The sequence below is a fragment of the Ranitomeya imitator genome, chromosome 1 (genome assembly GCF_032444005.1).
Source record: "Ranitomeya imitator isolate aRanImi1 chromosome 1, aRanImi1.pri, whole genome shotgun sequence".
NCBI lineage: Eukaryota > Metazoa > Chordata > Amphibia > Anura > Dendrobatidae > Ranitomeya > Ranitomeya imitator.
The window spans coordinates 1066362590-1066380522 of record NC_091282.1 but is presented as its reverse complement, the minus strand read 5'-3'; positions in this window follow the sequence as shown (position 1 = coordinate 1066380522).

The following is a 17933-nucleotide window of genomic DNA, read 5'->3' as shown; positions in this document are numbered from 1 at the left end:
CCCATCCTTATGTTCATGCTGCATCCTGCGTCCCCATCCTTATGTGCTGCTGCATCCTGCGTCCCCATCCTTATGTGCTGCTGCATCCTGCGTCCCCATCCTTATGTTCATGCTGCATCCTGCGTCCCCATCCTTATGTGCTGCTGCATCCTGCGTCCCCATCCTTATGTGCTGCTGCATCCTGCGTCCCCATCCTTATGTGCTGCTCCCATCCTGCGTCCCCATCCTTATGTTCATGCTGCATCCTGCGTCCCCATTCTTATGTTCATGCTGCATCCTGCGTCCCCATCCTTATGTTCATGCTGCATCCTGCGTCCCCATCCTTATGTGCTGCTGCATCCTGCGTCCCCATCCTTATGTTCATGCTGCATCCTGCGTCCCCATCCTTATGTGCTGCTGCATCCTGCGTCCCCATCCTTATGTGCTGCTGCATCCTGCGTCCCCATCCTTATGTTCATGCTGCATCCTGCGTCCCCATCCTTATGTGCTGCTGCATCCTGCGTCCCCATCCTTATGTGCTGCTGCATCCTGCGTCCCCATCCTTATGTGCTGCTCCCATCCTGCGTCCCCATCCTTATGTTCATGCTGCATCCTGCGTCCCCATTCTTATGTTCATGCTGCATCCTGCGTCCCCATCCTTATGTTCATGCTGCATCCTGCGTCCCCATCCTTATGTGCTGCTGCATCCTGCGTCCCCATCCTTATGTTCATGCTGCATCCTGCGTCCCCATCCTTATGTTCATGCTGCATCCTGCGTCCCCATCCTTATGTGCTGCTGCATCCTGCATCCCCATCCTTATGTTCATGCTGCATCCTGCGTCCCCATCCTTATGTGCTGCTCCATCCTGCGTCCCCATCCTTATGTGCTGCTCCATCCTGCGTCCCCATCCTTATGTGCTGCTCCATCCTGCGTCCCCATCCTTATGTGCTGCTGCATCCTGCGTCCCCATCCTTATGTTCATGCTGCATCCTGCGTCCCCATCCTTATGTGCTGCTCCATCCTGCGTCCCCATCCTTATGTGCTGCTCCATCCTGCGTCCCCATCCTTATGTGCTGCTCCATCCTGCGTCCCCATCCTTATGTGCTGCTCCATCCTGCGTCCCCATCCTTATGTGCTGCTGCATCCTGCGTCCCCATCCTTATGTGTTGCTCCATCCTGCGTCCCCATCCTTATGTGCTGCTCCATCCTGCGTCCCCATCCTTATGTGCTGCTCCATCCTTCGTCCCCATCCTTATGTGCTGCTCCATCCTGCGTCCCCATCCTTATGTGCTGCTCCATCCTGCGTCCCCATCCTTATGTGCTGCTCCATCCTGCGTCCCCATCCTTATGTGCTGCTCCATCCTGCGTCCCCACCCTTATGTGCTGCTCCATCCTGCGTCCCCATCCTTATGTGCTGCTGCATCCTGCGTCCCCATCCTTATGTGCTGCTCCATCCTGCGTCCCCATCCTTATGTGCTGCTCCATCCTGCTTCCCCATCCTTATGTGCTGCTCCATCCTGCGTCCCCATCCTTATGTGCTGCTCCCATCCTGCGTCCCCATCCTTATGTGCTGCTCCATCCTGCGTCCCCATCCTTATGTGCTGCTCCATCCTGCGTCCCCATCCTTATGTGCTGCTCCATCCTGCGTCCCCATCCTTATGTGCTGCTCCATCCTGCGTCCCCATCCTTATGTGCTGCACCATCCTGCGTCCCCATCCATATGTGCTGCTCCATCCTGCGTCCCCATCCTTATGTGCTGCTCCATCCTGCGTCCCCATACTGCCTCTGACCCGCTCGGCGCCGAGTGCTGGGGGGCCTGAGCAGGCGGGGACACCGGCGCGCTGTGGGGGTCAGGTGCCGGTATCGCCGCCAGCTCAGGCCCCCCCAGCACTTACTATACTCACCTGTCCGGCGTTCCATCGCTGAGCGCCGCCGTCTTCCCGGTCTCCTGGCCGTGACTATTCAGTCAGAGGGCGGCGCCGGCGCGCATTAAGCGCGTCATCGCGCCCTCTGAACTGAAGGCCACAGACCGAAGACCGGGAAGATGGCGCCGCTCAGCGATGGAACGGGGACAGGTGAATATAGGCCGATACTCACCCTCCTGGCGGTCCCTGCTTCTGCGGTGGATATCGCGGTGTGTGTTCAGTGTGAACGCACACCGCGATCTCCCGGGAGCGTCGCTCTGTGAGGCCCAGACTGCGCCGGCGCTTGCGCTTGCGCAGTCTATAGAGGCTTCGGACAGAGTGACGCTCCCAGCGTTATATTATAGATTGTATATATATATATATATATATATATATATATATATATATATATATATATATATATACAATCAAACTATTCTTTGACCATAATAATTTGTGGCAATAAAAAAATTCTCAGAAGTGCAAGAAATTGTGCACAGAACAAAGGTAGATTAGGATCTAATGGTATCAGAGTAGAGTCATATCATGGAAAATACTTGTGTTCTCCTGAGACCAAGGACATCCATTAGCAGTATAGTGTTCCCTTGAACCTAGTGCAATGCTCACAACTACAATCCTAGTTAACATATTGTGACACTTACTATTGTCGCTTCTTACAGACAAGCAGTAAGGCTGGGGAGTCAAGAAGTCCAGTGTCAAATACCAAGAGTGTACATCAAATTTAATGGGGCTGGACAAAACAGTAAACAGGTCAGAGCACGCAGTCCGCAGTCCAAACGATGCAAGTCAAGACAAAGGGACTAGGCAAATGAATAGTCAAAGGCAAGGTCTGAGGACAGGCAGCAAAAGATCAGCATAGAAAGAACACAAAAATTAAGCTTGACTTTAGTTGGTATACATGCTACACATAAAAGCATGTTCACATTGGCCATAAAACATATAAAACCTATAAGAGAAAAAATGAGCAAAAACCCTGCTGTAAAGTCCTTTTTGTCTGCCCTTATTCACACGGAGGTCAACATTGACACATGGTAAGGTTTTCAATATTAGACAGTGTAGGACTGTCCCGATCAGAGTTACCTTGTCGTGGTGGGATTGCTTTTATGCTATTTTTGATCAAAAACAGTATCACTAAAAACTCTGTGTTATTTAGATGCACTTTTGGCATTTCACTTAGTTACAGCAGGGTTTTTGCTCATTTTTTTCTCTTGTACGTTTTATATAGCAAAAGATCAGTATAGCAGTATACTATAACACTTGTAACACACTCCACCAAGCAAAGCTATGACTGAAAATGGTCTGACCATTGCCAGCCAGCTAAATAGCCAGACAATCACCCTGAAAGGGTAACACCTAGAGGAAATCCAGCAATCCCAACCTGTGATTAGGCTTCTGGGCAATCCCAAATTTGCATGGGAACTGCCAAGCACACCCTAGCCTCTAATTGGGATAGTCAGCATGTTCCAGTCCCTAATTTGGCAGCTTGTATCTCCATTCACAATACTGACAGCCCAGTATGCTCCTGCTATCTATTGTGTGGCTGAGATGTTACTCATTGCATCCCTAGAATAGAGTGAGCAAAGGATTCATGAAAGTACCTCCTCTTCTAGGGAGGCACTGGACACTCAAGTTTCCCAGGAAACCTTAAATGGAAGATCCTGACCAAGTGATCAGCCTTCACATATTGAGCCAGGACCCAGGATCTCTCCTCAGGTCTGTATCTCCTTGAATGAAAAAGATTTTGGAGAGAATTTCAGACCCTCTGAGAATCTATGATCAGCTGTACCTTGTATTCCAAACCTCCATTGACTCAAACCAGAAAAGGTGGGGATGAGGGAGATAATAAAGAAAGGACAAACTCCTTTAACCCCTTTACCCCCAAAGGTGGTTTGCACATTAATATCCAGGCCAATTTTTACAATTCTGACCACTCTCAGTTTATGAGGCAATAACTCTGGAATGTTTCAACGGATCCTGGTAATTATGAGAATGCTTATACGTGACATATTGCACTTCAGGGTAGTGGTAATATTTCTTTGATATGACTTGTGTAAAACAAAACAGAAATTTAGCAAAAATTTAGAAAAGTTTATAATTTGCAAACTTTGAATTTTCATACCCTTAACAATTTTTGAAACAAATTTGGTTAAAAGTTGACCAGCAATTTCTCATTCTTACAACAAAATTTACAAAACCATTTTTGAGGGACCACATCACATTTGAAGTCACTTTGAGGGGTCTATATGACAGAAAAAAAAATCAAAAGTGACACCATTCTAAAAACTACAGCCCTCAAGGTGCTCAAAACCACATTCAAAAAGTTTATTAACCCTTCGTGTGCTTCACAGCAAATAAGGGAATGTGAAAGGAACGAATGAACATTTAAGTATTTTTCACTAAAATGTTACTTTAGACCAATCTTTTATTTTTAGAAAGGTAACAGGAGAAATTGGACTCCAAAGGTGGTTTGGCAATTTCTTCTGATTACGCCAAAGCTTCATATGTTGGAGAAAACCATTGTTTGGGCGCACGGCAGGGCTCGCAAGGGAAGGAGCACCGTTTGACTTTTTCAATGCAAAGCTTGCTGGAATCGATAGCGGACACCATGTCGCGTTTGGAGAGCCCCTGATGTGCCTAAACAGTGAAAGAACCCAACAAGTGACTATATTTTTGAAACTAGACCCCTTAAGGAAAGTATCTAGATGTGTGGTGATCATTTTGAACCCCCAAGTGTTTTACAAAAGTTTATAACGTAGAGCCGTGAAAATAAAAAATCATTTTTTTCACAAAAATTTAATTTTAGTCTCTTTTTTTCATTTTCACAAGGGTAACAGGATAAATTGGACTACAAAAGTTGTTGCGCAATTTCAACTGAGTGCTCTGATACCCCATATGTTTGGGTGCATGGCAAAGCTCAGAAGGGAAGGAGTGATGTTTTGGAATGCAGATGGAATGGTCTACATGGACGTCATGTAGCATTTGCAGAGCCCCTGATGTGTCTAAACAGTGTCAATGCCCAGCAAGTGCCCATTTTTGGAACTGATCTACGAAACGTGTGTTGGGTGGAGGAAAGCACTGCCAAATCCTGCACCAACACACTGGACCCCACACTTGGACTCTCATCACTATAGGTAAATCTACTTCTTCTTTTCACTATCTACATTTTGCATCATGTTGCACCACAGTTTGCTTTCATTTTCATTACTGACACTATATGGGCACTTGTACCCTTTTATATTTTGTCTGTATTTCAAAACAAAATTACTTTGCAGAATGAATTTAGTTTAGGATCTTTTACACTGGCTTCTTTACATGGTAGACAAGCTTTTTTCATATACAAAGTGGATATAGTCCAGCTTAAATTATGTGGGCATTTATGCTAATACAATATATGCGGTGACTGGCATGCCTTCCCTCACATGAAAGGCACCTTGTTGATATATGTCACGCTGCTTATATATGTTTTTTAACCCCTTCCCGACCTTTGACGCATACGCTGCGTCATGAAAGTCGGTGCCATTCCGACCCATGACGCAGCATATGCGTCATGGAAAGATCGCGTCCCTGCAGGCCGGGTGAAAGGGTTAACTCCCATTTCACCCGATCTGCAGGGACAGGGGGAGTGGTAGTTTAGCCCAGGGGGGGTGGCTTCACCCCCTCGTGGCTACGATCGCTCTGATTGGCTGTTGAAAGTGAAACTGCCAATCAGAGCGATTTGTAATATTTCACCTAAAAAACTGGTGAAATATTACAATCCAGCCATGGCCGATGCTGAAATATCATCGGCCATGGCTGGAAACACTTATGTGCACCCACCCCACCCCTCCGATCGCCCCCCCAGCCCCCCGATCTGTGGTCCGCTCCCCTCCGTCCTGTGCTCCGCTCCCCCGTCCTCCTGTCCGCTTCCCCGTGCACCAATCACACCCCCTGTGCTGCAATCAAACCCCCCCGCACTCCGATCCCCCCCCCGCACACAGCGACCCCCCCCCGTGCTCCGATCCACCCCCCCCGCACAGCGATCCCTCACCCCGTGCTCCAATCCTTCCCCGTGCTCCAATCCTCCCTCCCGTATTCCGATCCACCACCCCCCATGATCCGATCCACCCCCCCGTGCTCCGACGCCCCCCCCGTGCCCTGATCTCCCCCCCCCTTATACTTACCTGGCCGCCCGAGGTCCGTCCGTCTTCTTTCCTGGGCGCCGCCATCTTCCAAAATGGCGGGCGCATGTGCAGTGCGCCCGCCGAATCTGCCGGCCGGCAGATTCGTTCCAGAGTGAATTTTGATCACTGAGATATATCCTATCTCAGTGATCAAAATAAAAAAAATAGTAAATGACCCCCCCCCCTTTGTCACCCCCATAGATAGGGACAATAAAAAAAATAAAGAATTTTTTTTTTTTTCACTAAGGTTGGGGTAAGAACTAGGGTTAGGGTTAGGGGTAGGGTTAGGGGTAGGGTTAGGGTTAGGGGTAGGGTTAGGGTTAGGGGTAGGGTTAGGGTTAGGGGTAGGGTTAGGGGTAGGGTTAGGGCTAGGGTTAGGGGTAGGGGTAGGGTTAGGGCTAGGGTTAGGGTTAGGGGTAGGGTTAGGGCTAGGGTTAGGGTTTCGGTATGTGCACACGTATTCTGGTCCTATGCGGATTTTTCCGCAGCGGATTTGAAAAATCCACAGTGCTAAACCGCTGCCGATTTATCGTGGATTTACCGCGGTTTTTCTGCGCATTTCACTGCGGTTTTACAACTGCGATTTTCTATTGGAGCAGTTGTAAAACCGCTGCGGAATCCGCAGAAAGAAGTGACATGCTGCGGAATGTAAACCGCTGCGTTTCCGTGCAGTTTTTCCGCAGCATATGTACAGCGATTTTTGGTTCCCATAGGTTCACATTGAACTGTACACTCATGGGAAACTGCTGCGGATCCGCAGCGTTTTCCGCAGCGTGTGCACATACCTTTAGAATTAGGCTATGTGCACACGGTGCGGATTGGCCGCTGCGGATCCGCAGCAGTGTTCCATCGGGTTTACAGTACCATGTAAACATATGGAAAACCAAATCCGCTGTGCCCATGGTGCAGAAAATACCGCGCGGGAACGCTGCGTTGTATTTTCCGCAGCATGCCAATTCTTTGTGCGGATTCCGCAGCGTTTTACACCTGTTCCTCAATAGGAATCCACAGGTGAAATCCGCACAAAAAACACTGGAAATCCACGGTAAATCCACAGGTAAAACGCAGTGCCTTTTACCCGCGGATTTTTCAAAAATGATGCTGAAAAATCTCATACGAATCCGCAACGTTGGCACATAGCCTTAGAGTTGGGTTGGAATTAGGGTTGTGGTTAGGGTTAGGGGTGTGTTGGGGTTAGGGTTGTGGTTAGGGGTGTGTTGGGGTTAGGGTTGTGATTAGGGTTACGGCTACAGTTGGGATAAGGGTTAGGGGTGTGTTGGAGGTAGAATTGAGGGGTTTCCACTGTTTAGGCACTTCAGGGGGTCTCCAAACGCAACATGGCGCCACCATTGATTCCAGCCAATCTTGTATTCAAAAATTCAAATGGTGCTCCCTCACTTCCGAACCCCGACGTGTGCCCAAACAGTGGTTTACCCCCACATATGGGGTACCAGCATACTCAGGACAAACTGCGCAACAATTACTGGGGTCCAATTTCTCCTGTTACCCTTGAGAAAATAAAAAATTGCTTGCTAAAACATCATTTTTGAGGAAAGAAAAATGATTTTTTATTTTCACGGCTCTGCGTTGTAAACGTCTGTGAAGCACTTGGGGGTTCAAAGTGCTCACCACATATCTAGATAAGTTCCTTGGGGGGTCTAGTTTCCAAAATGGGGTCACTTGTGGGGGGTTTCTACTGTTTAGGCACACCAGGGGCTCTGCAAACGCAACGTGACGCCCGCAGACCATTCCATCAAAGTCTGCATTTCAAAAGTCACTACTTCCCTTCTGAGCCCCCACGTGTGCCCAAACAGTGGTTTACCCCCACATATGGGGTATCTGCATACTCAGGACAAACTGGACAACAACATTTGTGGTCCAATTTCTCCTATTACCATTGGCAAAATAGGAAATTCCAGGCTAAAAAATCATTTTTGAGAAAAGAAAAATTATTTTTTATTTTCATGGCTCTGCATTATAAACTTCTGTGAAGCACCTGGGGGTTTAAAGTGCTCAGTATGCATCTAGATAAGTTCCTTGGGGGGTCTAGTTTCCAAAATGGGGTCACTTGTGGGGGAGCTCCATTGCATAGGCACACAGGGGCTCTCCAAATGCGACATGGTGTCCGCTAACAATTGGAGCTAATTTTCCATTCAAAAAGTTAAAAGGCGCGCCTTCCCTTCCGAGCCCTGCCGTGTGCCCAAACAGTGGTTTACCCCCACATATGAGGTATCGGCGTACTCGGGAGAAATTGCTCAACAAATTTTAGGATCCATTTTATCCTATTGCCCATGTGAAAATGAAAAAATTGAGGCGAAAATAAATTTTTTGTGAAAAAAAAGTACTTTTTCATTTTTACGGATCAATTTGTGAAGCACCTGAGGGTTTAAAGTGCTCACTAGGCATCTAGATAAGTTCCTTGGGGGGTCCAGTTTCCAAAATGGGGTCACTTGTGGGGGAGCTCCAATGTTTAAGCACACAGGGTCTCTCCAAACGCGACATGGTGTCCGCTATCGATGGAGATAATTTTTCATTCAAAAAGTCAAATGGCGCTCCTTCCCTTCCGAGCCTTACCATGTGCCCAAACAGTGGTTTACCCCCACATGTGAAGTATCGGTGTACTCAGGAGAAATTGCCAAACAAATTTTAGGATCCATTTTATCCTGTTGTCCATGTGAAAATGAAAAAATTGAGGCTAAAAGAATTTTTTTGTGAAAAAAAAGTACTTTTTCATTTTTACGGATCAATTTGTGAAGCACCTGGGGGTTTAAAGGGCTCACTATGCATCTAGATAAGTTCCTTGGGGCGTCTAGTTTCCAAAATGGGGTCACTTGTGGGGGAGCTCCAATTTTTAGGCACACGGGGGCTCTCCAAATGTGACATGGTGTCCGCTAAAGAGTGCAGCCAATTTTTCATTCAAAAAGTCAAATGGCGCTCCTTCCCTTCCAAGCCCTGCCGTGCGCCCAAACAGTGGTTTACCCCCACATATGAGGTATCAGCGTACTCAGGACAAATTGGACAACAACGTACGTGGTTCAGTTTCTCCTTTTACCATTGGGAAAATAAAAAAATTGTTGCTGAAAAATCATTTTTGTGACTAAAAAGTTAAATGTTCATTTTTTCCTTCCATGTTGCTTCTGCTGCTGTGAAGCACCTGAAGGGTTAATAAACTTCTTGAATGTGGTTTTGTGCACCTTGAGGGGTGCAGTTTTTAGAATGGTGTCACTTTTGGGTATTTTCAGCCATATAGACCCCTCAAACTGACTTCAAATGTGAGGTGGTCCCTAAAAAAAATGGTTTTGTAAATTTCGTTGTAAAAATGAGAAATCGCTGGTCAAATTTTAACCCTTATAACTTCCTAGCAAAAAAAAATTTTGTTTCCAAAATTGTGCTGATGTAAAGTAGACGTGTGGGAAATGTTATTTATTAACTATTTTGTGTCACATAACTCTCTGGTTTAACAGAATAAAAATTCAAAATGTGAAAATTGCGAAATTTTCAAAATTTTCGCCAAATTTCCGTTTTTATCACAAATAAACACAGAATTTATTGACCTAAATTTACCACTATCATGAAGCCCAATATGTCACGAAAAAACAATCTCAGAACCGCTAGGATCCATTGAAGCGTTCCTGAGTTATTACCTCATGAAGGGACACTGGTCAGAATTGCAAAAAACGGCAAGGTCTTTAAGGTCAAAATAGGCTGGGTCATGAAGGGGTTAAGATAATGTATAATAAAATATTGTAATTTTTTAGACGAACACATTGACATTAGTGGTTATTATTGTGTGTTCCTGGCAATGTGACAGTGCTGGGTCATACTGTTGGATTCTACACCTTATTTTCCAGGTCAGTAAGAGGCTTAACAATCTGAGAAAAACCCTTAATGAATTTTCTATTATAGTTAGTGAATCCTAGAAAATCTTGCAATACTTTAAGATCACAAGGTTGAACCCAATCAATGGCCTTAACCTTCCCAGGATCCATCTTAAACCCTTCAGCTGATATAATGAACTAAATTTCCTGAATATAAAAAATACATTTCTCTAATTTAGCAAAGTATTCTCTCTCAACTTTTGTGATACAAAACAGATATGTACTGTATATGGTGAGAATCCAAATCAGAAAAAAAAATATCATCAAGGTAAGTCACAATAAATCTTCCAATGCAATAAAAAATATCTTTCATAAAGTTTTGAAATACTGCTGGCATGACAAAAAAAATCATTATATTGACCCTCAGACATTAAAATCGCGAGGTTTACTTAGTCACTAGTGATGTGTGAACCCGAACAGTAAGGCTGCTTTTACACATCAGGTTTTTTCTTTCAGGGACAATCCGGCAGTTTCAGGCACAATCCGGATCCATTTTTTTCTTATGCCGGATCAGTTTTTTCCCCATAGAGTTGTATTAGCGCCGGATTGAGGCCTGAAGGACAAGCGTTTCATCCGTTTTGTGCCTAATCCGTCCCTTCAGGCTTTTTTGCCGGACACAAAAAACGTCTGCTGCAACGTTTTTTGTGTATGGCGAAAAAGCCTGAAGGGACGTTTCCGGCAATAAATGCATGGAACTGATGTGTGAATGAACGTTTCCGGTGACCGAATCCGTTTTTACACATTGAGCATGCCCAGAAGCTTTGTTTTTGATTCTGGCAAGGGATATCTCTCTCTTTCTCTCTCTCTCCTCAAATCCATGCTCTCCTCCCACCAGGCAGTCAAAACTATGCGCAGTACAGAGAGCCAGATCCAGCTAAAAAACGGATCCGGTGCATCAGTTTTTCACAATTTACGCCGGATCCGTTTTTTTAGCAAATTTGCCGGATTTAGCCTGAAACCAAAAACCTGATGTGTGAAAGCAGCCTAAGTAGTTCACAGTAAATCTAGATTTATTAGGAGTATAGATCGAACTAAGCTAAATCACAGAAAAACCACAGTTTAAAAAAATTACCTTTTTATTAATCATTAATATAAAATCTGGTGCACACAAAACCATCACCAACACAGAAAAACATTAATAGAAAAATTGATAGAAAGGCCTTAGGAAGTGCCTGACCCTATAGTCTAATACTCACTGGCACCCTACCTAGCAGCAGAGGTTGGCACCCTACAACGTACACCGTGGCGCCCCCGCTCACCGTCAGCTGTCTCTTCTAATCTTAGTATCCCTATGGAACAGTGGGTAAGAAAAAGAAAGATATAGTATTACTGCAAACAATTTAGTGGATAGGGATTGTTAAGGGCCAGGAAGGATAAGTGCTGACCCTATATTCCGATGACTACCGCTATGGACATTGCCTGTTATGGAGCTAAGTAGCAGTCATCAATGAGATGTGTATATACTCCTGATGAACCTCATATTGAGAGGGGAAACGCATTGAGTTATATGTTTGAGATGTTGATATACACATATGTCTATGAGCTTCAATTTATACACATATAGTGGGGCATAATATCTATGAGAGTTTGGGCAGTTTCAGTGAGGGGGTTGATAAGGGATATGGAGCATTGCCTTTAGGTAAACCTTTGTCTCATTTTTTGTTTGGAGGTGGAAGGCTCCTTATATGAATTATCAATCAGTACCAATGTAACAGGTTCCTTGGAACTATTATGAATATTGGACTGTATGGTTACAATTGTAATAACGATTGCTCAAAGCCCAATATATATTGCCTTTGCAGGCCTTGGTTTCCCTGCACTGTAGCACTTTCTATCCCTCTGCAGGGTAACCCCTAGGGCTAGCCGCCGAGGAGTGGGGGCACCATATGTCGTGATTATTTTAGGGTGCCAACTTCCGCTGTGAGGTAGGGACGGAATATAGGGTCAGCACTTATCCTTCCTGGCCCTTAACAATCCCTATCCACTAAATTGTTTGCAGTAATACTATATCTTTCTTTTTCTTACCCGCTGTCCCATAGGAGACTAAGATTAGAAGGGACAGCTGACGGTGAGCGGGGGCACCACGGCGTAGGTTGTAGGGTGCCAACCTCCGCTGCTAGGTAGGGTGCCAGTGAGTATTAGACTATAGGGTCAGGCACCTCCTAAGGCCTTTCTATCAATTTTTCTATTATTGTTCTTTTTGTGTTGGTGATTTTTTTTGTGCACCCGATTTTATATTAATGATTAATAAAAAGGTAATTTTTTTAAACTGGGGTTTTCTGTGATTTAGTGTAAACCCGAACAGTAATGTTCAGGATCCATACCGAACACCTAGTGTCAGTGCATGGACCATACACATGTACTGTTCCAGGAAGTGTGTGTTACTGTTCAGGTTCTGTAGCCCAAACATCAGCTGTTTCCCTTCCTGTCATCTGTGTGACAGTGTGAGGAACACTGGCGGGTGTGATTGGTGGTAAGTTAGCTACCACCGGTCACAGAGCTGCTGTTCTCACACTGTCAGATGTCAGCATGTGAGCCAGCAGCTGGTCACAGGCGTTAGTAGATGAGAGAGTACCACTTTCATAAGCGAAAGTCTGCTGTCTCAGATGGCAAAGAGAGGAGGCGAGGTTGATGAATGTATTCATCAGCCGGTGTATGTGCTATAAAAAGTAAATAAATACAATGGCATGGGGTCTCTTTTCTTGGTAGCCACTGCAGTGGAAACGGACAGCTGTGATCAGTAGCCCCCCGCTTTCGGCTTTATCAGTGCTGGTGTTGAAGAATAAAGAGTTCCCATTTTTTTAACAATTATTTAAATAAAAAATAAAAAAATCGTGGGGTTTCCCCCATTTTTCACAACGAACCAAGCTAAAGCAGACAGCTGGAGGCTGGTATTCTCAGACTGGATATTGCCTTCCCAGCCTAAATATGGCAGCCAGCTTCTGCCTTACGAAAGGCACATTAATTAGATGTGCCAATTCTGGCACCATACCCTGTTTTCTCCACTTGCCCTAGTACAGTGGCAAGTGGTGTAATAGGCTGCAGACATCAAATCCAGGAGTAAGTAATGGAGAGACTTCTATAAGTCACCCCCATTACTAACCCCATAGTTTGCTTGTAAGAAAGACACAAACAGAATAAAGTAATTTAACTGAAACAAAGACACTGATTCCTTTATTTGAAATAAAAATGAAAAAGCAAAGTTATATTCACCTTTACGCCTAATCCATTGATACCCTTGTCCCCTGTAAAAGACAGTGCATGAAAATTTGCACACCCTAGCAGTGATGTCAGTGAGGTGAACGGAGTTCATCAACTATAAACTCCACTCACATTATTTACGTCACCGTGAGACACAAATGATGCGATAGCACATGCAGCTCAGTGTCTCTGTTGGATACCAGGCTGAATGCTTGTATCATGCCAATGTTCAGCATTGCATCTAGATGTAGCAGAGCTGGACTTGTCACGGGACCACTGGATTATCTTCTCAACAGACAGGTGAACAATATTTTTTTTTAATTAGTTTTGATCTTTTACAGGGAAAATGGGCATCAAAGGATTAGGTGGAAAAGTGAGTATAACTTGCTTTTTTAGTTTTATTTTAAATAAAGGTTTCATAGTCTTTATTTCAATAAAGGATTTTATTCTTGCTGTGTGTTTATTTCAAAGCTTACTATGGGTTAGTAACTGGGCGACTTTTAGACACCTCTCCATTACTAACCCCTGGGCTTGATGTCAGCTGACAATGCAAACCTGACATCAACCCGCTTGCTACCTTATTACCCGCTTGCTACCTCCACAGTGCAAGTGGGAAGAGTGAGGCTAAGTGCCAGATTTGAGGCAGCTGAAGGCTGATGTTTTATTTTGTGAAGGTAAAATTTTCATGGCCCTTTCCTAGGCTATTAATAACAGCACACAGCTGTTTGTTTAGCCTTTGCTAGTTATCGAGTATAGGGGGACCTTGAGACATTTTTTGAGGGGTCTCCCCTATAATAACCAGTAAAGGCTAAGCAAACAACTGTGAGCTGAAATTAATAACTTGGGAAACTTTATGGATGTTGTTTCCTTCCCAGAATATTAACAAAAGCCCCAGCCGTCAGCTTTCCCTAAGCTGATTATGAAATTTTTTTTCAAATGTTTTGTTATTTATTAGCAAGAACAGAAATGTAAAAAGAGTTCTCTTGCTTTGGAAGTGACCATGCCAGACTGATGAATGTCTGCAATTCCAGCACTCACCACTGCGGCATTCAGCAGTCTGGCACTGGAGCTATCGTGAGACATGGTGGCTTGAACTCTGTTAACCACTAGGTTACCAGAGTTCAAGCCATGGGGTGTCTGGCAGCTCAGAGGTTGCAAACCTCATGGGAATGTTTGAAGGACATTTGAAGGTTACTGAAGTTTCCAACTGCTGAAACACCTGGAAATTGTGAACTAAGGTAAGCTTTGGTGTGAATTTTACTATACTTGCTAATAAATAAAAAAATAAACAAACAAATTTTCATAAACAGCTGAAGGAAAGCCGATGGCTGGGGGCTGATGTTAATATTTTGGGAACGTGCCAATATCCATAAAGGTTACCAGGCTATTAATATCAGCTCACAGCTGTTTGATTATCCTTTATTAGTTATTATAGGGAAAACCCCCCAAAAATGACGTGGGGTTGATCTCAGCTATGTATGATTAGCTGACATGAAGCCCAGGTTTTAGTAATGGAGAGGAGTCTATAAGACACACATTACTAACCCCATTGTAAGATTGTGAGTAAAAAACATCCAGAAAAAAGTCCTTCAATTGAAATAAAGACAGTAACACCTTTATGTGTAAGAAAAATAAAAAAGCAAAGTTATACTTACCTTTACGCCCAGTTCACTGATGTCCATGTCCTCTGTAAAAGAATAAAAATAATAAACCGCCATATTTCTCACCTGTTCAACATGAAGATAATCCTCCGATGCCTATGTCCCCTGTAAAAAAAACTAAAATAATAAACAACCATATTCCTCACCTGTCCGACAAGAAGAAAATCATATCTGTCCCTTGAAGGTTCAGATGATTTGGCTAGCAGTCAAATCACTGACATGACCATTATCCAAGGCAGCTGGCTCACACTGAGGCAGGAGTGTACTCATGCGCCTGCAGTGTGTAGCAATAAGCTGCCCGTGAGAAGGGTCACTGGGCTGATGAACCCCGGTCACGCTACTTATGGCACCACTCACTGCATGAGAACTTACTGGATTATCATATCATTGGACAAGTGAGGAGTATGGTTTGTTTATTATTATTATATATATTTTTTTTTAAAGGGTACATGGTCATCGGGGGATTATCTTCACGTTGGTTTTCTAAAATACCACAACAACAGCCCCCAGAAGCTGATTATATAGTTCTAAGAAGAGTGTATGTGGGTATGAATTCTTAACCGTGATTTTATTAAGTTCTTGGAAATAGAGGCAAAGAGGGAGAACACTGCCCTTCTATCTACTATATAATTGTCTACGGGTCACTTCCGTCTGTCCTTCTGTCTGTCACGGTTATTCATTTGCGGATTGGTCTCGCCAGATGCCTGTCATGGCTGCCGCGACCAATCAGCGATGGGCACAGTCCGGAAGAAAATGGCCGCTCCATACTCCCCGCAGTCAGTGTCCCCGCCGCCCGCTCCTTACTCCCCACAGTCAGTGTCCCCGGTGCTCTGCTCCATACTCCCGGCAGTTAGTGTCCCCGGCGCTCAGCTCCATACTCCCCGCAGTCATTGTCCCCGGCGCTCCGCTCCATACTCCCTGCAGTCAGTGTCCCCGGCGCTCCGCTCCATACTCCCCGCAGTCAGTGTCCCCGGCGCTCCGCTCCATGCTCCCCGCAGTCAGTGTCCCCGACACCCGCTCCATACTCCCTGCATTCATCGCTCACACAGGGTTAATGCCGGCGGTAACGGACCGCGTTATGCTGCAGGTAATGCACTCCGTTACCGCAGCTATTATCCCTGTGTGTCCCCAACTTTTTACTATTGATGCTGCCTATGCGGCATCAATAGTAAAAAAAGTAATGTTAAAAATAGTAAAAAAACAAAAAACCTGCTATACTCAGCGCCCGTTGTCCGCTCGCGCCTGCCGCCATCTTCCTTTCCCAGCGATGCATTGCAAAATTACCCAGAAGACCTAGCGGTCTCGCGAGACCGCCAAGTCATCTAGGGAATTTCGCAATACATCCTGGGAATGGAAGATGGCGGCAGCCGCGCGGCCGTCGGCACAGCGCCGTTGGATCCCAGGAGGCGGAGAGACGGGACGCTGAGGAGCAGCGACGAGAATGGTGAGTATGTTAAACTACAAGGGGCCCTCGGATCGTTAGGTGAGTATGTTTATTTTTTTATCTTTTAACCTGTGACATACGTGGCTGGGCAATATACTACGTGACTGGGGAATATACTACGTGACTGGGCAATATACTACGTGGCTCTGTGCTGTATACTACGTCACTGGGCAATATATTACGTGGCTCTGTGCTGTATACTACATCACTGGGCAATATACTACGTGGCTGGGCAATATACAACGTGGCTGAGCAATATACTACGTGGCTGGGCAATATACTACGTGGCTCTGTGCTGTATACTACGTAACTAGGCAATATACTATGTAACTGGGCAATATACTACGTGGCTGGGCAATATACTACGTGGCTGGGCAATATACTACGTGGCTCTGTGCTGTATACTATGTAACTAGGCAATATACTACATAACTGGGCAATACACTACGTGGCTGGGCAATATACTACGTAACTGGGCAATATACTACGTGGCTGGGCAATATACTACGTGGCTCTGTGCTGTATACTACGTCACTGGGCAATATACTACGTGGCTCTGTGCTGTATACTACGTCACTGGGCAATATACTACGTGGCTCTGTGCTGTATACTACGTCACTGGGCAATATACATCACTGGGCAATATACTACGTGGCTGGGCAATATACTACGTGGCTGAGCAATATACTACGTGGCTGGGCAATATACTATGTGGCTCTGTGCTGTATACTACGTAACTAGGAAATATACTATGTAACTGGGCAATATACTACGTGGCTGGGCAATACACTACGTGGCTGGGCAATATACTATGTGGCTCTGTGCTGTATACTACGTAACTAGGCAATATACTACATAACTGGGCAATACACTACGTGGCTGGGCAATATACTACGTAACTGGGCAATATGCTACGTGGCTGGGCAATACACTACGTGGCTGGGCAATATACTACGTGGCTCTGTGCTGTATACTACGTAACTGGGCAATATACTACGTGGCTGGGCAATATACTACATGGCTGGGCAATATACTACGTGGCTCTGTGCTGTATACTACGTAACTAGGCAATATACTACGTAACTGGGCAATATACTACGTGGCTGGGCAATATACTATGTAACTGGGCAATATACTACGTGGCTGGGCAATATACTACGTGGCTCTGTGCTGTATACTACGTAACTGGGCAATATACTATCTGGCTGGGCAATATACTACGTGGCTGGGCAATATACTACGTGGCTGGGCAATATACTACGTGGCTCTGTGCTGTGTACTACTTCGCTGTGCAATATACTATGTGGCTCTGTACTGTATACTACGTCACTGGGCAATATACTACGTGACTGGCCAATATACTACGTGGCTCTGTGCTGTATACTACGTCACTGGGCAATATACTACATAACTGGGCAATATACTACGTTGCTGGGCAATATACTACGTCACTGGGCAATATACTACGTGGTTGGGCAATATACTACGTGACTGGGCAATATACTACATCACTGGGCAATATACTACGTGGTTGGGCAATATACTACGTAGCTGGGCAATATACTACGTGTCTGGGCAATATACTACGTCACTGGGCAATATACTACGTCACTGGGCAATATACTACGTAGCTGGGCAATATACTACGTGTCTGGGCAATATACTACGTCACTGGGCAATATAC